The sequence below is a fragment of the Diadema setosum genome, chromosome 16 (assembly GCF_964275005.1).
Source record: "Diadema setosum chromosome 16, eeDiaSeto1, whole genome shotgun sequence".
Lineage (NCBI taxonomy): Eukaryota > Metazoa > Echinodermata > Echinoidea > Diadematoida > Diadematidae > Diadema > Diadema setosum.
Window position 1 is genome coordinate 24,255,070 of NC_092700.1, and position 27,856 is coordinate 24,282,925.

The window sequence follows — 27,856 nt, forward strand, 5'->3', positions numbered from 1 at the left end:
CTCTTCTTGGAAAATAATGGATACAGACTTCAGTAATTTGGTTTGGCTCGTAACACTGACTACTATCGTTATCTGTAGTCCATTTTCTGAAGGTAAGTATCTGTGCTTTTATGCGTCTGCTCTAGATGTTTAATGAATGTAGTTTGCTAACAGCAGACGAAGGAACAAGCTCAAATAGGCGACATAGTCGCACAGTTTGAAAAATGAAGGAAAGCACCAGTAGTCCATCTTTTCGATTACGATTGTTTTCATCTTGGCTCTTGTGAGTGTTATTTTTTTTTTGTCAACCTCATAATGTGTTCAATACATGTCCTATGAATAAAAAGAAGAGTTACAAAAAAAAAAACCCCAGCAACAATGGATTCATTTCTTTCTACTGAAATAATATTTGAGATTAAAGCTGTAGAAAATCAAGGGAAATTAAAAGAAAAGTATGAAGTAGTTAAACAATGTATTCAAAATATTTCTTGTCATTAAATAAATGAAAGCAATGATAGAAAATAATCGTTCTATAGATGACGAGATTTAGACAAATCTGCAATGTGTAAATGTATGTAATAATACGTATAAATGGCAATAAAAAGTGATGTTTTGTTTTTTAATGAAGTACACTGCGGGTATGCAATCGGGAATGTTGTCTGAACTTTCTTTGAATAAAAAGCATACTAAGCATCAATGCGGATTTTCCTTAATTACGCGATTTTAGGCACCGTAAGCTTTGTCTCCTTTCAATTTGGCGGCAAATGTTTTTTTTTTTTTTTTTATAACTTCGTTAGAGGCTTTACCTATGTGAAGAGATCGGCACTTTGCAAACGGGTAAAAAAAAGTACGGTCATACAAAACAAAAAGAAAATATTAAACCTTTTGGCACTATATACTTGCAAAAACCAGAAATACCATTCCCGTCTACAAAGGGTAGTCTAAAGTTTTACAATAATCCCATGGATACTTCCATGTGTCATGTGTGTGGACTTGCTTTTTAGAGTGTGCAGAAATTGTTCAACACAGAGACATGCAATTCATGTTATACAGCGCGGTGGCACTATGTTCTTTCTGGCCATGTCACATATACATGAACTAGTAAGATGCTTCACCAGGGCTACAAACAGCAGCAGCTGCAAGGCAGTGGGGAAAACCACGCGAACTTTGAACCCAGTATGTTAAGCGCGAAAGGACAGGTATAGAATACAGAACATAGATGAGTGTGGATGTCAATATGATAATGAGGAAGATTTTTGTGAACATCGCATAAAGTAGAATAGCACGGATAAATTGTATTGAATTCTTTGATGCAATATCTAAAGATGAAAGACGTTATATGGCCTTTGTGGCACTGTTGCCGTTTTGGTCTTGGAACAGATGCAGTGAAAAAGCTTCGCACTGTCTGCCTTCAATGTCGTATGATTATGTGTCACGGATTTAAACAAAATCGTGTGAAAATTTGACTTTCAATGGACATCATTCTGTAAAATCGACCTTCAATTTTCAATCCTCCTAAAACTATATTCTTCATCAAAAGGAAAACGAGCGCCACGGTTTTGTTAAAACACATCGGGATCGGTTGATATCTATGGAGATCGGAACTTAGAGACAGGGCAAAAAATGAAGTCATGGAAGACTAAAAAGCAATTTTTAACGTCCACCAATTAAAAACAATGTCATCTTTGTAGTTTTAAGTTTTAAGTTTTGTAAGTACAACAGTACTTGCGAAAATCCACGAAACCATTTCAGTGTAACTGTTTTCAAACGCGTCCTTTCAGTATTCGCTCAATAGTTGTCGTTAAAGCAATCCATGTGCGCTTCCATTTAGACCTATTTGAATTTTGGAGTGTACGGAAAGTTTTCAACACAGACACATTAAACAACTCCGTTTCAAGCTAATTGAATTTGTTTATTCTTGTTAAAATACATTAATTCCATTTACAAAACAGTAACTTTATTGAAAACTTTGCCTTACGCTTAAAGAAAAGATATGGCGTAGGCCTATATCATCCTCACAATGTTTTGCATATGAAATACCTTTTAATTTACTTCAGTTAAAATTTTGGCTTTTTTAAGTGATTGTGCCTCATTCTGTATCGTTGGCGGATCAAGAAGGGGGCGCACCGTCTGCGCGCCCCTCTTAATTTTTTTTTGTTAAAACAAACTAAAGAAAAAAAAAACAAAAACAAAATTGGTGTGTGTGTGTGGGGGGGGGGGGGGGTGCGCCCCCTTTAATGTTGTAAAGGCGCCTCCCCTGTACGTAATTCCTGGATCCGCACCTGTCTATATAATGCTTCGCCCTTTAACTTTCATTTTTTGTTATGTTCGATATCACGAGTCATACATATCACAGTTCTTTTTCTTCTTTTTCTTCTTTTTTTTTACGTGCCTTACAGGACACTCTTAATATTTTATATCTTAAAAATATAAAACCAATTTAAGATGAAAACGTAATACAACAATTATAATTCACACGATAATTATTTAATCAGGCAAAATGTCACATTCAAATCCGCCTTCAAGTAAAGGCATGAAGAATAGCTACTCACCCATGAAAATATTATCACGATCTTCTATATATATATATATATATATATATATATATATATATATATTGATTATTGCGTACTCTGAATCATGGTATCTCGATTCATGTCCTCCGGGGCTGCAATAGTTCTACCCACTTTGGACAAGGCATGATGATACTCAATTTTACTAGTGCTTTGCAGCCGGTAGGGGACCTACAACTCTCATGGACCTACAACTCTCAGTCACTTGGTTGGTAACCTACAAGCAGCCATTGCTTCCTTAGTGGTCACGCAAAGCAAATTCCCTCTATTTGAAATGAATGCAATTTTACAGTAAGTCTGATGAAAACTAATTCAATACACTTGAAATCGGAAAATTTTGAACACCTTAAACAACAATAAAGAAATGGAACAATGATGATTAAGATTGTGTCCATTTAGAAATATCAATATGAAAAAAGACTGAAAGATGGTGACGGAAGAGAGAAATACCCATTTACCCTTGAAAATGAAAACAAAAATATATGAGTGCTAAAACATCAACTACTGCATTCAGTCTCTACACAAAATGTAGTCATTATCAGAAGAGATAACTTTATACATGTGCGAATCGTTGGCCACTGGAAATCCCCGCCGACTTGTAGGTCAAGTGACGACTTTCATGCAAATTATGATAGGGTTAAAGTTCTTCAACGACGCGGCGTTCACTGAGATGATTTGCTTGAGAGAATCTTTACGTGTGTAAATGCAAGCAACGAGACACTGATATTGTATGCTCTCGTTGCCATCAGCTCTCGTAATCAAAATAGATCCACTGCAATCGATTCAAGTGCAGGGTTTGGGCCACTGAAAAAAAAAGGAATATCCCTCGAACTTTATGATGGACAACTGGTACGGTGTCCTACTGCTTTTTCTATCCATAAGTGCAAGTCTGTTCTTTGGTCTCTGTTCAGAAAGTAAGTGGGTATTTTGTGAATCTGCATTAGACGTTAAACCCATGATGCCTGGTTCAAGCAGAGTGATATTTGGGTAAAGAATAATTCAAGTGAATATCATGCAATGATTTTATTAAATGATTTATAGTACTGAATGTCTTTTATTTCAATTTGAATTATCTTACTTTGGTTCTCCTCGCACTTTCGTACAAATTTTTACCTGTCATATGGGTATAAAACAGTTAATATATTTTTTCTTCCTGGAATTGAAAAAAAAAAGAGCTTGCAAAAATGTGTCTTTTTCATGTCACAATATAGATAAACACACACACACACACGCACACACAAACACGGTCTTTAAAATTCGAAGTCTTATAGAAACGTACAAATATGAATTCACCAAAGGTAGCTATACACTTTGTATATTGAAAACTGAGGCAGTAAGATATTCTATTAAGGAAATGTAATCGTTTTTTTTTATTTTTTTATTTTTTTTAGTTTGAATAGCAGAAGTACCCTGGAAATTGAAATGAATGAAAATTAGATAATGAATTCGATTCCACTTCAGGATGAAAAGTAAATCTACTGACATGGTTTTCTAGGTTAGTTCCTAAAACAAGGACAGGAAGTGATAATTATGCAATCACAAATGTTTCAATAAAAAAAATCAAATTTCATTACAGTATAAGCTTTCATGTATGTTTCAAGTTTGTTTAGCATTGTGTGGGTAACTATATGATGAGGCACATATCCATGAGGATACATTTTCCTGTTGCATGCAAAAGTGTTGAGAAGTTTAGCGCTGCATGCCGTTTAAACATTCACTACATTAAATCGAACAATGAACACAATGCCACTTGCATTCACCATAGGCTAGCAGACAAAGAATGACACTGCTCTGTGTCATACAGCAGTTGTACCATCTCTGTCTGGGAATGTCACGTGATATGTCTCATCGTGACAAACGATCTAGCTACAAATGGTAGCGCGGGGAAACAGGGACATCGCAAGTGAACTCTTAACAAAGAAGTTGTACACTCAACAAGACTTCAAAAGAGTAGTAATGGGCGAAAACGGGGGCGATCGCTGCATTTTGTAGTGGTAAATGTCACATCTGCATACTTTTTCCTTAGAGCAAATGGAATACTTTTATCAAAAGAGACAATCTGTATCTTTGAAGACAACCCCTATAATTTGCATAAGTCATGCGAATTAATTTGAACAAATCTCATCCGAAAAAAAAAATGCAACTTAATAGAAACACCCTATGAAACACAAGGAATGAAAGAATGTGAATAATTGGAAAATGTGTGACCACTCGCACCTATTATTCGAAGAAGTAAAGTAAAAATATTACATTTTACAATAAATCTGATGAAAAATAATTCAGTACACAGATATAGGCCCTACTTGAAATTGGAAATTTTGAACACCTTAAACAACAATAAAGAAATGGGACAATGACGATTAAGATTGTGCCCATTTAGAAATGTTGATATGAAAAAGACTGAAACATGGCGACGGAAGAGATTATTACCCATTTACCCATGAGAATTGAAATAAAAATATGAGTGCTAAAACGTTAATAATGCTTTCAATCTCTACACAAAACAAAGCCTTTATTAGAAGAGATGATCTTATAAATGTGCAAATCGTTGGCCATTGGGAATCCCCGCCGACCTGTAGGTCGAGTGTCAACTTTGTTGATGCAAATTACGACAGGGTTAAAGTTCTTCAACGACGCGGCGTTCACTGAGTTGATTTGCTTGAGAGAATCCTACGTGCGTGAATGCAACCATAGATATGCCGATATTATATGCTGTCGTTGCTATCAGCTCTCGTAATCAAAATAGATCCACTGCAAGCGATGCAAGTGCAGGGTTGGGACCAGTGAAAAATTTGAATATCTCTCGAACCTTATGATGGACAGCTGGTACGGTAACCTACTGTTTTTTCTATCCATAAGTGGGAATCTGTTCTTTGGTCTCTGTTCAGAAGGTAAGTGAATATTCTGTGTGAATCTGCATTAGACATTACACCAGTGATGCCTGGTTCAAGCAGAGTGACATCCACCGAAAGAATAATTCAAGTGAATATCATGCAATAACTTCAATAAATGATTTACACTACTGAATGCCTTTTATTTCAATTTGAATTATTTTAGTTTGACTCTCGCAATTTTGTAGAATTTTTAACCTGTCACATGGGTATAAAACAGTTAATGTATTAGTGTTTTTTTTTTCTGGAATTGAAAAAGAGCTCGCGAAAATATGTCTTTTTCATTTCACAATATAAACACACACACACACACACACACAGACACACACCCACAAAAATTCAAAGTGTCATAGAAATATGCAAATAGTAATTCACCAAAGCTGACTATAAATCGAAAACTGAGTCAATTAGATATTCTATTAAAGAAATATAATCTTTTTTTTTTATTTGAATATCAAATATGTCTTGGAAATGGAAATGAACGAAAACTAAATAATGAATGCGATTTCAGTTTAGGATAAAAAGTAAATCAGCTGACATGTTTTTTAGGTTAGTTCCTAAAACAAGGACAGAAGGGGATAATAATTCAATCATATATATTTCACTAAAAAAAAACCGAAGCAAATTTCATTACACTATAAGCTGCCATGTACATTTCAAGTTTGTTTAGCGGTGTGTGGGTGCACATCACACAGAGATACATTTTCCTGTTGAATACAAAAGTCTAGCGAGGGGAACCAGCAATGTTCCACCTGGACTCTTAACCAAGGATTTGTACGCTCAACAAGATTTCTAGTAGGCTTGCTAAGGGCGAGAAAAGGGGGTGATCGCTGCATTTTGTTGTGGTAAATGTCACATTTGCATAGTTCTTAATTTGTGTAGATACCCTTGCATCCACACAGCTTTGCATATGTTTATCAATACGATGTAACAAGCCTGTAATTCGTTGGGATGCCCCCCAAAATACATTAAAAAAATAGAATTCACACTTTCCATAGGGAGTGGTTCTTGGCTTTGTGATGATTTTCTGATCAAGACCTTAATTGTGTATTGCATGCAAGGAATAAAGTCCATTTGTAAACAACATTGTTCCAATTTGCATAGATTAGAGCTGATTCCAGTGCAGTGTTTTATATTCATGTTCCAATTGTGTCACTATCGGTTATTATTTCCCCACCCCACTGAGCATTTATGCAATGATGAAAGAAAATTGGTATTAAATAATTTCAAAGATCAACATCTTTCGAAACTTCACATTTTGCATGCTTAATTACATAATTTTGCATAAAATATCTGAGTAATGTGAATACTGTGGAACAATTTTGAGCAACTAAAGGGTCTTGTTGCTGGAATATTTTCTTAGTCCTTTGGCTGTATGGGTAAAAGTTCAAGGCGATTAAGACATTAATCTTTGTTTTGTTCCTGATTATCTATGTATAGGAAATTGTAACAATATCTTCCGATTGCACGCTGTTTGCATACAGACAGTTTGTTCCTTAGATGAATCATTTCCTTTTGACACAAGCAACATGCATCCCGGGTGAGAACTTTGTACAAAAAATGCTGTACTAAATTTGACATAAAAAAGAGAAATACTGTCGGAAATTCAAGTTATTGCAAAATAAACCTCAAAATTACGTAAATTTAATGTTTATTTGCACAGGTATGAACTCAATTTTGCATGATTTCTTTTACACATATTCTATGGAATATTTCTACCAAATTGACCTTTCTGTTGGATGCGTATAATACTTCTAAATATTTTACATACTGTATATTCTGCAAAAAATTATGAAAACTTAAGCTTATTTGCATAAGTACAGAATTTCTCTTTGGATGAAAAAAAAAATGAATTGCCCGAGGGAACATCTGCGCCAAGTACGATAGTTGTACTAAAAAAATGCAGTGTTTACCCCCTTTAACAAGTCTACAAACAAATCATGAGACTTCGTAACAATTTTACTTGAATGAACTTTGTACACAGGATTGCAGTCTGAATATTTCAATGTATCTAGAGCGGTTTGCACAATGAATAAAATCAGTTCAATACATTTCAGTACCGTCCTTCAAATATCATTTCGTAATTACGATATACATTGACTCTACTCCGTCTTATGTGTTGTCAAGGTATTTGGGGAAATTGTGACAAATATTTGCTAAAAACGTATTTAGGATCTATGCCCTTCAAAAACTGAGACAATCACGACTCATAGTTTCGATTATCCACTATTCTACTACTACGAATTTGCTGTCTGTATTTTATGCAATTAATTCTTCATTTTATCTTTTTCAAAACCGTTGCAGTATTTCTGCTGCTGGAAATAAACAATAACACGTAATTTCACAAGTGTAATATTTCAAAGTAGGCCTACATACGTAATCATCCTAAACGAACTTCTGTGATAATTATGTCATGTTTAGACCAGTAATTTTTTATATGTAAATCTTCGCTATGTGAATGAAAAGGAGTGGTTTTTATTGAGATTGAGCTTCAGATTTACATCTATTTGGTAAAACAATTAATCCCTTGGGAATATGAAGAGCACATTATGATTCTAAGAGAAATTCAAATTTTCCATTTCACGAAACAAGTTTTAGTGTTTAATATTCCTGAGCTATCCAGAAACAAAGTGTTTTTTTTTTATAATGAAAGATGAGACCCACCTTTACTAGGACAACCAAATACGACCATCTTTTTTCATTTGTCTTTTGATATCTCAGCAATTTCAAATTCATTTTTATCAAATAAACTTTAAATAGCCCTTAGAGTTGTATAAACTCTTCAATTGTTTCCATGTGGTTTCTGTCAACAGTCAATAGCCAACACCTGAATCTACCGTCTCAACCAAACACTGCACCATCCCTCAAGAGAGTAAACTTTACCATGAAAAAATACAAGAAATCCATCTCTTTTGACAAGGGATCATGTGCTTCTCATGATTTTTATTATCATTATTGTACTATCATATTATGCTAGGTTGCATTGTCTCCGCACTTTGCTCGTTCTGTAGTCCTTGCAGTCTGCTACATATGCATACTTTGTGATGTGTGCGTTGTTGTGTCTGTGATCACAAATTGACTATGCTTCTTGTGATCAACCTTTGAAGGATAATGTGAGGCATTATGGTGATTCTTCACTTTTTAAATAATATTTTACTAATAGCCCGTGTATTGTACATTTTCGTATATTTGCATGCTTTGATATGGAAATGTGGTTTTATTTTGTTTGGGGAAACTACGTTTCAGTTATTGAATGTTCAATTAATTATAAAAAGAAGAGAGCAGATATTACCTTCCCAAAAGGCAAATTAAAGGACAGCTAAGCGCAAATATGGACAAATTTTGGAGAAAAAAAATGCAGATAAAAAATAAACAATCATTTTGAATTGTTTGACTATGCCTTTAGATTATAATATAGATTATGTCAGAAATGCTGATTCTTCCTCTGATAAAAACATTTGTTCTGAAGTTTGGTGTACCTCAGGTTCTTTACGCTGCTTTTTACCCCCTGTATGTACAATCAATAAGTCAAATATTTCCAAAACATTGCATGAGTTATAGGCCTAACTGTTGTGTAGATAACATACAATTCTGTATGTCTTCATACCAATATGGCTTCATTGTTATCTGTCATGGCAAACCTGCTTGAAGCATGTTTGCAGACCTGTGGCCTGAAACTGAATTATGATATTTTTTGAGCGTGTTTTGGGGTTCAAGGCACATCTTAAGTAAGGCCGATTCTTGATCTGTAGCACTTGAATTATTTCATCAAAATCATTCCGTAATTAAGATGTGATATTTGGTCACAAAATTTCTGTTCGAATCCGTAAATAACTCAAGTTTAGGGAAATTTCAGGTATAAAGTGCGTTATAAAATAAACCATCCTCCCAACCGGTAGTAGATATGCCTATCCATGTTTTGATTCCTTCTGGTTTGGATTTTTAGAATTCGTTGTTCCGTAATTTTTCCTAAGAGAGATATTACTAAACGTCATCGATTGCTAAATTGTGCCTACCGTTTCCTATCTTTCATTTAGAAGTTTAATTCCATTTGGCCAAATCTACGTTCTCTACTATGGTTGCAGGTGGAAAAAGGGTTATTTCTAACATTCTGTTATTGGTACATCATGCAACTCACTCTCTATCCCCAGCATACTTGCGTGACTCTCTTCAAAGTCTATTGCGACATAAGGTCTAGAGAGCTTTCGCTCGCCGTTAATGGTCATCATGTTCATCACAAATTATACTTAGAATGCTGTCATAATAATAAGTTTTGCATTGGGTTAGGGTCATGTATCCCAGTTTTCCGCATCTAAACGCGTGTCCTCAAAATAAATTTAGAATGATAGGCAGTCTCTTTCTGTACATAATTATGATCTTAGCATCAGTGGTAGGCACCGCCCAAGTCGTTCAGGGATGGAAAGGGGAAGACATCCGACTTCCCTGCATCTTCCACGGAGAGCCTCTTGGTGTGTATTGGGTGAAAGAGAACAGCTCAGATCCAAACCAGGTAACGAACAGGGCTATACTCTTCGACGGGGCCATTACGTTCAAGGAGGAACGGTTTGACATTGACAGCAACTTCAGTCTCGTCATCAACGACTTGAAGGTCGCAGATGAGGGACGCTACCACTGTCAGGTGGCGCTGCATAATCTCCAGGATTACTCGAATTTCACTACTCTGACAGTTAGTTGTAAGTATTTTGTTTGTTTTTTTCTTTATCCTGACATTGGGAAATGGGAGATATTGACTGAGAAACAATACCAAACAAAACTTATTACTTACATTTATTATAGAATCGGTGCCGTACGTGTTCAAGTAGATTAGACGTGTGACTCAAAATAAAATGCATATCACTTTAAATATCTAAAAGGTTGCTTACCGTTTCTTTCTCGATTTACATTAAATAATAATTCATTTTATTAACAACTGAAACTTGTGTCTCTGTCCATATACCTGTTATTTATTCATGCTTTCAGGGTAGGCACATTCAATTTGACAGCTGCTTTACAATGACGCCTGTTCCGATGAAGGAAAACAAAGGAGTAATATGATACACACCAAAACAAAGCATTGACATGAGCATGAGCAATTTAAACCTTCTTAAGGCTAATCTCAATGTAGTTTGTAGTTAAAATAAGGAAATTATGACAATTCTTTTCTCTTATTTTTTTTAAGGGAAAATTTTGAACAGTCACGAATAATCCGATAGTTAAGTGATAATGTCATCCAATTACAAATTCCTGAAGAGTTTACACATGCAATGTTAAAATTCCCCGTTTTTCTCTCAAACATATGATTCCCTTGTCACCAATGCTGATTTATCTAATTTATCATTATTCTGAAGCAATCCCCCCAGGAACAACTTCACGTTTCGCACTCTAATAACAAATATATTTAAATTTGGTTAAATGTTTTTTTTTTCCACACGCTCACGGAAAATCTTAAGGTAATTACGTCATAAGCCTATTCTTTGCATAGTCACATCAATTGTACGAGAAATGTTCATTATTCATAACGTTCTTACTTTTCATCCAATTTTGACCAAATTTTGATTGTTACATTCATATGGTTTAACTCTTTCCTAGGTTATTCCTAACTGAACTGAAAAGAAAATGTTTGTTTAATAGAAAGGAGGATGGAAGCATGTGAACACACCTTAATGTATTTAGAGAGGAAGTCAGCTCTACTGGTCTTGGGAGGCCGTAAAAACTTACCAAAATATTGGAAATATTGTTGGAATTGAAAAAGTTGAGTCCATTAATTTGTTAAAACTGCTATATCAATCGCATGTAACGACAATTTGGTAAGAACAAAAATGGATTTCAAATTACAAACATACAAAATATACATGTATAATATGCAAACAAAAAATAGAGGGCCAGGATGGACCCTGAAAAGACCTACAATGTCATCATAACATAGCCAATTGTACATTGATTTAAATATACACACTACATTCTTAAATGAAAATAACATTTACACCAACCATACTACTTGAAACAGCATAAGACACCTTACTAAAAAAGAATTATATCAAACGGTTTTCATAAGGTCCTGGAAATATTGCCCCTATAAGATATCCCTTATCCAAATCTTCGCAAACACAGATTTGTGTAGAATGTAATGGCCTACTATTATCAGACAATTGGGAAGATACGTATTTGCTTTCTTTTCGTTATTAAACTACACGGCTGTATATTTCATTCTTTTTCTGATTAAAAAAATACATTGGCAGTGTTTATAGGCTGAAAACAATTAATTTCATAATAGTGTTCCACCAACTGTACTGTTGTTATCGGAGTATCATGCAAAACCGCTAGAATTTGATTTGTTTGTAGTTAACGACACAAAATGAATTTACCGGTTCGAAAATAATATCACCTGCAAATTTTAACAGCTAAAAATAAAATCAAATGGTAAAATCCATCGAAAGAAACAGATTCTTCATCTTTCATTTTATTGGTATAACTGGCAAAACTAGGGTAATAATGATTGCAGGGCTGTTAGGGCAGTGACAAGACTGAAAACCTACCCTGCATAAAAAGAAGATTGTTTCATTTTTTCATAATTATTGTTGTTATTATCAATGTTATTATCATCATTCTTACTTTTATTGTCATTAATATTGATGAGGAGCAGTTGGAGGTCTTGATTCTCAAAATTGATTGAATAAAGCTCATATTAAAAGATACTTGCTGATGACCATCTCTGACTACTGTTTACATAAAGTTACGGTCAATCTCATTGAATAAAGACAAAGAAATCTGTTTTTATGACGGGATCGGATTGAGCAAAACTAAAAGATAAAGGCATCTACCTGATGATGCTCATATGGTCGTGTACTAATGATGAGTTGCAATGCAAGAAAGCGAGCAAACAGACAAACAAATGAAACGTGATATGTCCGCTTTTATCAACTAGATAATGATAACAGATTGAAGCTGCTGTAAAACAAAGAAGATAGTTGAAATCAATATAATGTTAATTCTATTTAGAAAAATATCTTGTCATGTAAGAAGTGTTGAATTCTTGAAGATCATCGATATCTTTGTATTTCATAATGATTTTAATATAAAAAAAAAAACAGGAAAATGGAATTTATCTATTTTTGCATTTAAAATTTTCACATGCAAAAGAAAGTATTTACATTCAAGACATAACACATAAGTGTATAATATGATTCATTTTAAAGATTTGATTCCTTATTTTCATAGCCATGGCATCAACGCACGTGATTGAGGAATGTGTTGATACAAGTAAATCCCAACCAAGCCGGTGTACGTACAGAACTCCGCCTAAGACATCTTCGCTCACCCTAATGTGTGTTGTGAGTGGATTTAAGCCTATAATATTTCAATGCTTTGGACCGACAAAGCGGGAAAGAGACAGTATTCTGTACTTTCACAGCAGACAATACTTCCTGATGACACTTTTGAGCGGTTCGAAACAATCACTGTTTCAGCCAAACATGGGACGGAGCAAACCTTTATGTGCATGGCTACTGGAGAGTCGGTGAATGGAACGTCGACCAAAGAAATCACTGTTCTGCCTATTTCAGGTCACATAGAGTTTCGTTTCATGTCTCTCCAACTCGTTGCTTTTCTCGCTTTTATCAGAAAGACACACAGACACATAATTACACATATCAGAGATGTACATGAAGAGTTTGTTTGCAAAAACCGATAAGTCCATTTTTAAAGATTTTAAGTACGGTTTCTGTCATAAAGTACAAAATAATACCTTTTAAATGATATCTTGGTCACTACATATAAAGGCACATTTTTTTTTGAAGATATGGTCAAAAGAAGCAAAAATTTGCTTATTATTCTCTCTATTTTTCTTGACCTTTAATCGCAAATATCTCCATTTGGCAAATATGGACTAATCGGTTTTTGCGAACAAACTCTTCACATATTACTAGATGTACGTACTTTTGGCCATGTATCTCTTTTTACCTCGTTAATGCAAAAGGGTATTAATTTCACCAAATGAGGACATTCGAAATTTAATGTTATCCACATTGTAACAATGCATTCCCCAACATGAGACAAAAGTATAGAGACAAAAATTCATTCCATTGCTTTTATATGGGGAAAAGCCCAATTCTCCTTTTCTTACCAAGTTTACATGTTTTTATTAATATATTTTGTCTGTCTAGCTTCTACACACACCGATTAAAAACGTATAAAATCTCAACATATTGATATAACCAGATTGACAGAAAGTCTTTATATTGATAAGTATGTACGGTGCATATTTTAGAGTCTTATATAGGTATATTCTTAGTTTGAAATGATTTATCTTGAGCTCTGTAGGTCTTTTTGTTTAAATGAATTCAAATAGGAAAAGATAAATAAACAAAAGTACATGAAGAGTTTGTTCGCAAAAACCGATGAGTCCATTTTTGAAGATTTTGAAGTACGGTCTCTGTCATTTACATGATATATTGGTCACTACATATAAAGGTACATTTTTGAAGTTATGGTCAAAAGAAGCAAAACATTTCTTATAATTCTCTTTATTTTTCTTGACCTTTAATCGCAAATATCTCCATTTGGCAAATATGGACTTACCGGTTTTTGCGAACAAAGTCTTCACACTTACACAAGTATAGATGAAGGCATATCAGAGAATAAGGAAATTGTCGTAGGCCACTTTTGTCACAATTCGCCCAGAAGTTGGGATAAGTTGACAGAAGGATGCATTTATTACATATTAAACGGTATTATTTTGTTTAGCAGAAAAAAAAAAAACAACCCTTGGTCACTTGCAACGGAAAGGTTCTAAACAATGCAATCCTTTCAGGTGAGAGAGATGGTCGTATTCATTTTATTGCATCATTTCCATTTTCAGGACCTCGCAATCGCTGGGTAATCTTTGTTGGAGTAGTCGTTGGTGGGGTTGCTGCTGTTGTTATTCTCTTCCTCCTTCTTGGAAAATGTTTACAGAAGTGCTGCCCACACTATCTACCAAGAAAAGGTGTGCGGAATGAAATGCATTTATTATAGCCAGTACTATGTGTGTAAAATAATCACTCTTGATCTACTTTTTCCCCAGAAAGGAAAAAGAGCTATAGTGAGAGCATGTATGTGTTATATAATTAAGTTTAAGAAAGTCCTCCAACAAGGCGGAATATGGGCAAAGTTGTTATCACGGATGGATATGAACACGTTTGATTATTTTGTGCAAGTCGTAGTTCACGTGTTAAAGTCAAATGTTTTCCCCCAGTTCCTTTGGATTCGGCTTGGGCGAGCTTAACACTTATGATATACTACCCTATCACTTGATCTCCATGGGATTGTGATACACTTAATCAAGCTGGTAATGGACTTTCTTCAGATGCACCTGAGGAAGCAATTTCACTCAATTCAACCTAAAACGGTTGAATTTAGATACAGAACAAAAACGAATACACATAAACAAGACGACATAATAGTAAACATAACGCTGTGTACATTTTAACGTCCTTCTCCATTATTTTGTGATATATTTATTTATTCAGATCATGAGCTTTCGAATGACGTGTGAATTCTCCTTCTCTTGAAATAAAAGAAAACGAGAAGAAGCGAAACTACGTGCCTCAGAATTGGTATAAAAGTTTGCAATGATACAGCTTCGATTTAAACAAATGTGCTTCGAAGTTTATCATTCAAATTACTATACGCATATCCAAAGTCATAAACGTATTTCTTGGCGTCTTCTCCCGCCTCTTTGTTTCGTTATTTTCGAACAGGATGTGGTTGGAACCCTTGCTGGCGGAGAAAACCGGAGTCAAGTCCTGAAGGAGAACATCTGAGTATATAAAGAATACACATATGAAACCTTGTAACTTGCATTATATTCGAATAAAAAAAAAGAAAGGTCGTGCATTTTTTTTTTTTGTAATCAATAATTTGCCGTCCATATCGTTAATATTGTCCTTCTCACAAAATTCGGTTATCCCTTGTCAAAGTGTAAAGTTTCCGTTCTAGAGGAGTGTACATGCATGCACGGTGTAGGGCCCGAACAAAAGAAAAAAAGCACCTTGGAAGATTTTTTACCCCACAGAGGATCGTGCACAAACGCAAAGAATGAGCTAGCTTGCCCACATATCGCACGAAGAACAAATGGGTGACCCATACGACGTACATACACCTTAGAACGTCACGGAACCATTGAATGTGACGGGTCAGTTGGAGCAATGTCGATATTCGTAAAACATCACCTTGATTTCCTGTTCATATACTGTAGATGTGCTGTAGATATCCGTAGATATGCGTTAATCCTGACTAATATGGCCGTTCTGTCCGTTTCCAATCAATAACTACATGCGTTTTGCCCGGTAGTCGTCATCCCGTCATGGGATATATAGCGTGCGTATACATTTGATGTTATGCACAAAACCGTTCCGTCTCTTTCAGCAACGGACTCTACAGAAGGCCAAGCGGATGGAAACGCGCAGAAAACGACTAATTGCAGTACAGATACAGGAGTTAACGTACAAGAGTAGGGTCAGATCGCGCTATCCGAGAAAAAAAAATAAAAAAATGGCGTGCTTGCACAATGCCATGGACAAAGGTTTCTGTTCCCTCTGGTGGAAATCACCGGAAGATAAATATCCATCCAAGGGATAAAGAGGACATGACATGCATGCGTTAGCAATTATTAACGGATATAAAAAACATCGACCTTGTTTCTCATTCCTTTGCCTTATATCCAGGAAATTGTGATGGGGGCAGAAAACAGAAACTTAATTTTTTCCCCGCTAGATTGACGATTTGAACAAAGAATGAGGAAAATATGGCCCGTTTCTTGTACGACATGGGCCTACCCGGCAAAGTAAAACAAGGACTTAAACTTCACGTGCACATGCGTCAGGGCCTCGTGCATTTCATATGGACCTGCATAATTACTTCCATTTTTTTTTCAGTGAGCAGTCCAGCTGAGAAAAGAAAAAACCTCCGACGGAAAATAAAGCAATATTCGCCAGGATCGACGTCTGATATCCGTTCCGGGTCTCTCCCATCGAAGGTGAACATCAGTTTGTTTGGTGAAATGGCTGCTGGCAAATCTTCTTTCATCAACTCTCTCAACTTTGCTTATAAAGGTACTTAGGTGTAAATCTGTTTACATTGTCGTAGATCGTAGATGCTCTTTTAATCAAGGGATATCTGTCTAGCGATCAATTGTTTTGTATTACATTCAAATCTCAATCTCAGTTATACTTCATAGACAGCACTTGAGACACCGCTCCAAATGCACGTAATGCTTAGTTTCGAGGGTAGTAGTTTAATCATTCGGAGATTAAAGAGAGAAAGGAAAGTTGGTTCTGTACAAATCCATAAAATTTGCAATGTTTGTGGTCTGTGTATGGACAGGAGAATATTCCATCGTGACAGATGAAGGACAAAAGCATCGTGGAGGAGGGATGACGAAACGTCGCTTCCACCACAAATTAACTGGGAAAATCGACTTGATCGACAATAGGGGAATGAAAGACTTCTCTGTTAACGAGCACATATTTAAACGACTTCAGGAGGAGTGCAGTAAGTATTGATGAGTGTAACCATTTTATAGCACTTGACCGAAAGTGTTGTGTTAATAGCACCATATTGCGGGTAGTCCGTTCGGAAATTCGACCTATCATATTATATCATATCACGAACGGGTGTGAAATGTCTCCGGCGAAGGTTTACAGTTATGGTATACAGGACTCAATTGCAGTGATGGGGTATACAGTTGTATAGATCATTAAGGTAGAGCCAATGATCAAGATTTCAGCGTTTCTCAGAATATAGTGTTGCATGAGACGTTTCGGGACTATTTGTGACCTCGCATTACAAAACCAACAAAAAACACTCCAGACACGGATTTTTAGGCAAGGGCAAATTCTTAAAATAGCAGAGTCTTAGCTTTAAATTGATGTATAACTCAGTCAAAATTGACGAAACTAAATGAGAAAAAGAAAACACACACTCTGGAAAAGTGTGAACTGAGAAAAGAGGCTCTGAAGTACTAGTACAGGCTCTATTCAAGCGCTTAATCTTTTCCAAGCCGTCGTAGCTGTGCGATGAAAGGGACAAAACATAAAAGGTAAACCATCGGAGCAATAACAATGAAGGGATTATCAGACTAAGCTGAAATTTTGTCCATGATTATTGCTAACTTTTGAATCAGTAGCATATTCCTTTTAAAAGTTTTTAGAGTTGATGGTTAAGAGTGTATAAATGATTTCAAGTAATGAAAAGTGGTCTCGAGTTCTCACGTAAAATCAAGACGTGCAACTTGTGTTGGTTTTGTGATGCAAGGTCACATTTGGTGCATTCATTTTATCCAACCACAAATCATGCTCGTAGTGTATGTGCGGGTAATTTTCATCAATTACTGTGAGGTCGGTTGGCCCGACAGTTGGTCGATCAGTCGGTTCGATTCACAAGATGTTGCAAAATCTTGTGAATCGAACTACTCCTTCGCTTTTTTGAGCAACTGATGCCAAATGTGGCACGTATGGCCGTTGAAGACACCTCTTTCTTCAGTATCGCGTGAGTGTGAGGAAGTATGTTACCGTGATAATAACATTTTGTTACTATAAACCAGACAAAAAATATGTGGATTGACCTAACTCTCTCAGTTTTTATGCCTCCACCACTAAGTGTCGCCGGAGGCATTATTTCTTCGGGTTGTCAGTTCGTCCGCTCTTTCGTGCGTCTGTAATCAGTTTTGAGGACAGCAAAAATTCAACACAGTTTTAGGTATCCTAATGAAATTTGGTATATGACTGAATGAGTGAGCAAAGTTGTGCCAGTCAACTTTTTTGAATATGGTAAAGGCAAAAGTTCTTGGTCAAATTCTTGACATTGCACTTCTTCACCCATATCTATTCAATGCGTCAAGGTATTTTTTTTTTCCTGAAACTTAATGTGTTAAGGCATACCAGATAAAATGTGACCCGCTGCAACAAAAAGATCCGAAAGGCGAGGAGGACAATTTTCGGAAAATGGCATGACATTAATCCCTTACTCTTCCACTTGAATGACATATATAACATGACTCATAAAAGTACTCGGTTGCGGAGATATCGATGATTTTATTAGGGCTTGTCGAGTGGTTAAAGAAATCAATGTTTCAAGAAAAACGCCTTCAAAGTTTTCCTTCCGACGCTGTCATGATCAAGGGGAAGCAAGACAGATTTCACCGCTTGAAAATAGAAGGCATGCTCCTAGCGACCTCCGCGATGTTCATTCAAGCTTAGCGCCAGTGGTTACGCACGACCAATCAGTAATGAGGATGCCAAGCACTGACCAATAAGATCTCTCCCTCGTTGCTAAGGGCGGAGTCTAGCTGCGGCGCTAAATCCAAATCTTCGGAGACGTTTCTGTTACGTTGAAAGTCGCAAAATCGTGGCCCAGAAAAATGTTACTTTCTTGCCTTTCCTTTCATCATTTAGCTTTGAAATTTTGGCAGATGATAGACAAAACATTAGACTACGAAATCATACCGAAAACAGAAATCCCATTGGAATGACCAATTCTGATAATGTCATTTCAATCTCGATTTTCTCGTCTCAGCCGTCAGCGACTTTATTATCCTTTTATTGTAGCGGGTACATTTGACTTGAAATTTAGCAGGTTTGATCACAAAACTGCAAAACACACCTTATCGGCAATGTTGAACAATGTGTTGTCATGGTAACTGCTTTGTAAAGATTTTGAAAGCATACACATATTTGGAGGATTGAGCTAAGTTCTTCAGATTTAGAGCATTTGGCTTGAAATTTGTCACATGTCACATTGTACACGTTATGTCTTATGTCATTGTTGAACAATGTGTTGCCTTGGTAAAAACTTTTTTTAATGAGAATCATTCAACAATATCGTTGATTGTCCTTACTCCCTCTTTTTATCTATATTATTTGACCGGAGGTTTTGCATATAGGAGTTCCATAATATAAATTTCAGCAAAATTCATCTTTAATCATCTTCCAAAAGATTAGTTCCCGTGTTTACAATCTTTTAAAATAAAATCCACACGAAAATATTGTCAAGTGCGCCAGCTCACTGATCTTTTGATTATTTGACATGAGATTTTGAACATATAGTTACTGTGATTTTAAAAACTTTCAGTTTAAGCTTTTGTCTTACTCCCTCGTTTTTTTAGGATTTGGCCTGAAATTTGGCGCGTATGATTATACTGAACTATGGCATACTTTATCTTTCTTCAATGTCATATAATGCGTTGCCATGAAAAAAAAAAATCAATCAGGAAGATTATACATATTACCAGTTGATTTAGCACATTGATATTTAACTTGAGTTTTGGAACTTTCATGACTTTGTTATTAATACAAATTGTAAATGAGCAAATCTAACTTTTGAACAACCCGTTACATTCTAACAGCACAAATAAAATAAAAAGCATAAAACAACATCGTGGATTGAACTAACTCCCTCAGGTGTAGGTGGGGTATTGATAACATACAGTGATATTTTATTTTTACAACATACATCTTTAAGAGACAGCTGTAGGGATCAAATTAGCAAGAGTAATAGTTCAAAGGGGATGGCTAGTAACTGATCAGTGAGAATCAGTGGGAATGCTGGGGGATGATTGTTCGAATCCTTGTTGGATTCATTTAAGAGTACATTATACATCTATTGTTGTGTGGAAATTGTTTGCTTCAGAATGGTCTTATATTCAAGTACTGTACATTGTAATGTGCAGTTTAATGTTTCCAGGTTAGCATGCCTGTACAGTGACGGGACATTAATCTTTACATTAATTGAATATGAGACCATTCTGAAGCAAACAATTTGTACACAACAATAAATATATAATGCACTATTAAATGAACCCCACAAGAATTGCAACAATCATCCCAAGCATTCCCACTGATTCTCAGTTTTCAGTTACTAGCCTTCCCCTTTAATAAGTCCCTGCATACATAACACTTACCATATGCACAAAAATGTAATATACCATTCTTGAATCTCTACACAGACACTCTTCATGAAATAAGATTCTGTTAATTTTATCCATTGTTCTCTGAATAATTTACGTCCAAATAACAGTCTCAATAGAGCTTCATACTTCAGAACAAAGTGCCAGCAAACAAACACTCAATTGCTTGGGAGTCGCTGGGGTTCGAAAGAAAGTACGAAATGTATATAGTCTGCATACAAAAAGAAAAGAAAACAAGCTTGCTTGATGAAAGGTAATAATATGTATATATATATATATATATATATATATATATATATATATATATATATTGAAACAAGGAAGGAAAAACTGACCAGAAACAATTGTAATAATAGATAGCGAAAACTTAAGGGTTTGGGACGAACACCGATCTAGGGCTTTTAATAGCTCAGTCGGTAGAGCACCGGTCTAGTAATCCGGAGGTCTCGGGTTCGAATCCCGATGAAAACCCATTTTCTTTGCTCAAAGTTTTCGCTATCTATTATTACAATTGTTTCTGGTCAGTTTTTCCTTCCTTGTTTCAAAATATATTACAAAAAGCTGCATCGCTTCGGCGATCCCTCACATTTATTCCAAAGTTGATTTACATCATTTGGGTTTATGTCAGGTTAATGTGTGTGTGTGTGGCACACATACACACACTATAGCTTCTGACCACACGAGCAAAGAGAGTTAAGGGTTTGATACGAACACCGATCTAGGGCTTTCAATAGCTCAGTCGGTAGAGCACCGGTCTAGTAATCCGGAGGTCTCGGGTTCGAATCCCGATGAAAACCCATTTTCTTTGCTCAAAGTTTTCGCTATCTATTATTACAATTGTTTCTGGTCAGTTTTTCCTTCCTTGTTTCAAAATATATTACAAAAAGCTGCATCGCTTCGGCGATCCCTCACATTTATTCCAAAGTTGATTTACATCATTTGGGTTTATGTCAGGTTAATGTGTGTGTGTGTGTGGCACACATACACACACTATAGCTTCTGACCACACGAGCAAAGAGAGTTAAGGGTTTGGGACGAACACCGATCTAGGGCTTTCAATAGCTCAGTCGGTAGAGCACCGGTCTAGTAATCCGGAGGTCTCGGGTTCGAATCCCGATGAAAACCCATTTTCTTTGCTCAAAGTTTTCGCTATCTATTATTACAATTGTTTCTGGTCAGTTTTTCCTTCCTTGTTTCAAAATATATTACAAAAAGCTGCATCGCTTCGGCGATCCCTCACATTTATTCCAAAGTTGATTTACATCATTTGGGTTTATGTCAGGTTAATGTGTGTGTGTGTGGCACACATACACACACTATAGCTTCTGACCACACGAGCAAAGAGAGTTAAGGGTTTGGGGCGAACACCGATCTAGGGCTTTCAATAGCTCAGTCGGTAGAGCCGGTCTAGTAATCCGGAGGTCTCGGGTTCGAATCCCGATGAAAACCCATTTTCTTTGCTCAAAGTTTCGCTATCCATATATATATATATACATATATATATATATATATATATATAAGGTATACGTGTCAACTGTATACCAATGCTGTCTTGTTTTGTGATAAGTTATAATTTTGTTGCCGTCGTACACTCTAAAGTTGCGACTTAAAGAGAATAAGACAAGAAGCTGAGCAGAAAAGAAAGTGGAATATGAAACAGAATACGTACATTCAGGTGCATTAAAAAGGATGGGAAGGTGGTTAATAACAATAAAGCCAGCTGCTATAATAGCTATTTTCTTCATTGATTAATGTTGTATTCGCAGACGGGAAACGCAGCATAGATCCCTCAAAACGTGTCGAAAGAAGCAAGGATGAAGAATGTCATTGCGCTGTGTTTGTCTATCGTGACAGGTGAGAGATTAATTGTGACCGTGCATCACAAATTGAACATAAAGCACACGCACACACTGGTTTTGTGTGAGAACTGAAAATAGGTAAAATGGGACAACCTAGCCGAACTTGACTTTTTCATATTTTCTGAAAGAGCAAGTCTTCTTCTACTCTTAATTTGCTAAAATTTGGGATCACAAAACAGGCAGAAAAGTGTGTTTTTCTCAAACTTTCTTTTGGTAGAATAGTGTGATAAGGTGTGTCTTGAGAGTCCCCTTTTCATTTCTTAAAAACCTTGTACACACTCTTCATTTTCAACTCTACACACTTTTGAAAAGATAATGGTTCTGCTTTGAAAGTTGGCATAAATTATAGACAGAATGTGTTAATAAGGCATGCTCAATTTCAGTTTAATCTGATAATCCCGTCATTGTTGTTACTCCGGTGGTTTACATCCATGTTTTTTGTCCCATTCATCGCGCAGCCAGCACGGCTTGGTAAAGATTTACCACTTGAATAGACACTGTACTTCAGAGCCTCTTTTCTTAGTTCATACTTTTCCTGAGTGTGTGCTTTTTTTCCAATATTTAGATAGATTAGGAGAGTCCATTTGATTTGAGTTATACATTATTTTAAAGCTTAAAGTCTGCTGTTTCAGAATATGCTCTTATCTACAATTTCATGTCTGGCGACTTTATGTTCGTTTTGATGCAGGGTCTCAATTGCACGTGATACATGTAGGTCCCTTTGTGACCAGAGTACGATATAAATCATAATTCGGTACAATAAAAATCTAAAGGCACAATTTCATCTTTAACACCTGTCCTTCTTACCTCTTCAAGAAGAAGTTGGCAAAGGCTTCAAGCTGCATTCTTTACGTGAGATAAGTCACATCAATGACGCGGTGCCATGTAAAACCCTCACCGGTAAAAAAAAAAAAAAATAGCAATAATATAAAGGGTAACGATGTCACTTCGAAAAAAAAAATGTCAGGGTAAAATTTAATTGGAAAAAATAATGTTGGAAAGAAAAAAAAATATATGGGGGAAAATGTCATTATCAAAAACTAAAAGGGGTTAAATGTTGTTCAGATTTACGTGGTAGTGAAACTGTATAGCACAACAACAACATAGAAAACAATCATAAGATATGTGGCGTAATAATGTCTGAACGAAACATCGAAAAGTGGTAAAGCATCAAAGGAGAATGGTTTCCGTTACAGAAATTACAGTTCAGAGAAAAATGTGTTAAATTTAATAATATTGTCAATAACATAAGCTTCTAAGGACTAGATAATTACTAAATAAGATGATTTTGTTTCAGTTGTAACGTTAAAGAATTTAAACAGTGATGAAAGTGGAAGGTAAAATATTTCACGCAGAAAACGTAATGGTTATGAAAATGAAAACAATAATCTCCTTTAAAGCTTTTTGTCCACGGAGGAAGAATATATATGTGAGTCATAATGTGACCTGACGGACGGATTAGTAATGTTCTTTATTTTCGTTTGCTTTCTTGTCAAAACGAATCTAGGTCATGCATGATGCATGTTTATAGTTATTGGTTCAATAAATCCAAGGTTACAGTTTAGAGGCGTCAATATCGAGGAGATTAAAATGCAACTTGCACGTTCTTATTGCTCTCAGTCATTCTCGACATCTTTGCCTCCGATATTTTTACCCATGACATGCTTCCAACCATCAGTAAATGAAACTCGATATTTTCCCTAAGGGTTTTTATACCCCCGCCAAACGAAGTTTGAAGGGGGTATAAAAAACTTCGTTTGGCGGGGGTATATAGGAATCAGCGGACGGTCGGGCGGTCGGGCGGTCGGTCGGGCGGTCGGGCGGTCGGTCCGTTGCAAATCTTGCGTCGCGAACTACTTCCTCAGTTTTCAACCGATTCCCATAAAACTTGGCACAGATGTGTGCCTTGGGTTGTAGATGTGCAAGACGTGCAAAAATGGGTACAAATCTTGCGTCGCGAACTCCTCCCACAGTTTTTGATCAATTTTTATGAAATTTGGTACAGATGTTCATCTGAATATGTTAATGTGCAAGACACATATTTCCGCAGTGGCAAAAAGTGCGTTGCCATGGTAACGGCATGTTATTGGTAAAATATAGGGCAAAATGCTTCATGGCAAAACTGCTTCATCAGTGTTTTTCCAATTCTCATGGAATTCATATTGAATGTTTGTCTTAGGATATAGGTCAGCATGACACATTTCTTGACAGTGACAAAAAGTATGTTGCCATGGTAACAGCTCACATATTATGAGCCAAAATGATGGAAAATTTTGTGTTGCAAACTACTTCCTCAGTTTTTGCCCAATTTCCATGAAACTTGGTACAGATGTGTGCCTTTGGTTGTAGATGTGCAAGACGCATTTTTCGACAGTACCCGAAAGTACGTTGCCATGGTAACGGCATATTAATGGCAGAAGATCAAGGAAAGATCTTGCGGATTTAACTACTTCCTCAGTTTTTTGACCAAAGCTTATGAAATGTTGTTTTGACCAAAGCTTATGAAATGTTGTTTGGCGGGGGTATAACCAGTCGCTGTAGCAACATTTCTAGTTTTTTTTTTCTAACGACAATTTCACCGTGCCTTTTTTATGCGAGGTATTTCACTTAACTTTTTTGAACGAGTTATCATTGATTCTTCTGTTTTTTTCGCCTGAGTAATTTAACTCTTTGTCTTAATTCCCATAACAATTCTAATGCATATATTTTTCTTCTAGCCGTTAACAATCTTCTCGAGCCAATTCAGTTGTGGCTACATTGAGCACATTGCATTTTTGAATGCTAAATAGCGGTTCAAATCAAGACTGTCAGTCATATCACATATGCCCATTTGATGTAAAGAAATAGAAACTTGCGTTACGTGGTAAATACCTCATTGTAAGTTTGAGTTATCGAGTCTGTTCCAAGTGAGAGATGTTTTTTTTTTTTTTTTTAAGAGTAGATGAAAATACTTGCAATGCAAACAATTATTAGTAGATATCGACATGGTTTACTCTTTCAGAGTTATTGCGAGAAATGATGCGACCATATTCATCAGAAGATTCTCCGAGATGGTGAGGGATAATCTTTGTAAGTATAAGATCCACAATCGTGGCACGTTAATTATCGAGTTGAATGTTAGACGGTGATTGGTCAGGTGATTAGACAATGTGGTACACCAAATGGCGAGAGACTAAATCGATATTAGACTCAGTGTGGGCCTAGCCCAAGTACACGAACTGGTAGGGAGGTCAAGTGGCGATCGGACTGAATGGTTGCTAGAAACTGGTTGTGGACGAAACAGGATTAGACATTTTCGGTTGATACTAACCGGTATTAGCCAAAGTGGGAGTAGACCATTGAAGGGAAAGATCATCAAGCCTATACGGCTTGCAGAGGATAAAAGGACGTCTTTGATTCCGTATGTTGGTATTTGGGTCTATCTTTTTGCCTGTATGTCTGTTGTGTACGAGACAACTCGACAACGGATGAGCAGGGTAATTTTCTTTTTCATTTTTTTTTTTTTTTTTTTGCATTGAGTTTTTATACTGAGGCAAGAAAGAAACAATTCTAGGGGGTCTTAAGGCCATAGGCCAAATGACATAACGGCAAAAAGGGCATGGAATTAATTCCACAAATAACTCATAAACGGATGGAATTAATTCCCCAAATAACTCATAAACATATGGCCGGATTTTCACCAAACTTGGAGGGATATTAGCAATGGAGTAAGAAAGGAATGATGTGATGAGGTGATGGGAACATCAAGTAAAAGGTAAAAGGCAATTAAGATCATTAAAAAAGTGTTATCTCTCAAGAATTTATGTAAGGATAATCGGATCTTTAACCAAATTTTGTGTATATAATAGAGCAAGAAAGAAAATGTTCCATTTGGGGTTCATGACGTCAAAGGTCAAAGCGGTTCATAAAGACATAAGCTCAGTTTCCCAATAATTCAACAATGTACATGTATTATTAGATTTTCACTAAATGTATTGCGTAGATGTCTCCATAACTCTTTATTTCTGTTGAAGAGACTGCCTCCGAAACATTTTTCAATCCTGGCTGCTTGATGGAGGTTTGCTCTTTCTGTGTGCTCGTGTAGTTGTATATATCGTTCCCTTTATGTTGATTTTGTTGGTTTAGCAGGATCTAATGAAAATTTAAGTATCGTAATAAAAGAGAGAACTTGAATACAACATATTACATGAAAGAGGAGATGCATCGTTGTGACAAAGAAGGACCAGACATGAAGCAGACATGAGAAATCTTGCGGATCTGGTTGGTCTACACGAACGTGATAGCTGATGGACACAGACCGAAGACTTTTTTTTTTCAAGCAAGGCTGTTTTCACAAGTGCCGAGACCGTGCAATTTTAATCATGCCTCTCATTATGGGCATTGCTGAAATAGTGATTCGAATGACAGATCTGTGTGTGTGTGTGTGTGTATGCCAAATAGAAACACTTATAAGAAAGTATGGAGAGAATTATTTAATATTTCACCTTTTTTCGTGAAAAAATACACATTATTTTCCCTCGACTTGTTCCATACTCATTCTTAGAGCATATAATAGACAGTGCTCTTTCGTTACGATGAGAAAATAACATCTTGAATTTCATCATAGCAATGTTGTTGTTTTTTCATATGTGAAGTCACGAATTGTAGTTTAGTTTACTTATCCCGTGATGGCAACAACAAAGTTTTGAAAATCATAACTCACATTTTCCGATTTTCGTTGGACATTTACAGATGCATTCTACTATATTGCTCAATTCACATGTTCAGTGTTCCATCCCCTTTGGTATTTTGAGTCCACATCTGCTCTCCCCGGGAGTAAGAGGTTAGTGAGGGCAGATTTTATTATGTTAAGCCTCTAATGTTGGTGACATTCAATGGATTAGGAAACCTGCAACAATTAAAAAAACAACAACAAAACAAAACGGGGAAGGGGTTTCTATTTCTCTGCGTCTATAACAGTCAAAATATTTGTCCTGTAAAGTGGGGTGCAAAGGATTTGAATAGCAAAATGAATTATTAAGGTAGCTAAAATCACCACATCGTTATGGACAGTAAAATACGAATTCGAGTTCACATTAGAGTTCCTACTACTTTTTATAGTTCCTTAGGTGTGTAAACTTGCTTTTGACCGTCCAACTTTCCTACATAGAATGAAACATGAAATGAAATATACGACACAATAGAAAACTGAAGGAAAATGAAAACAAGAGACGTACTTAGGCTGCATCAAAAGATAAGACCTCTTGAGTCAGCAATCCTTGTAGTTTTGAAATTTTGGTGTATCTCTCTTTCTCCTTTTATCTTCCCCCAGGCACAAGTCCCATCATTGTGATAACCCATAAGAACTCATACACTCACCCTGAGAGTCTTCATCAGGAGATGTCCGACAGGCTGTGTGAATCAACGATATTGATGTTTGAGAATTACACCTCTAATAATCATGAAGAAGACGTCAAGAAGGACGTGGACTATCTAGAGTTCCTCTGGTCTGCTCTGCAAATCTGTGATCGCACGATCTATCAACGCCAGCTCAAAGAGAGAGAAACGCCTGTTCGAGAAACCTGGATGGAGTGGTTTGGCAGGATGGCCGGATCTAGTTCTGCTGAACATTAA

General features: G+C 36.1%; 1 pseudogene; it reads left to right on the forward strand.

Moving 5' to 3' along the window:
• Nucleotides 1-27,856, forward strand: LOC140239947 (uncharacterized; annotated as a pseudogene).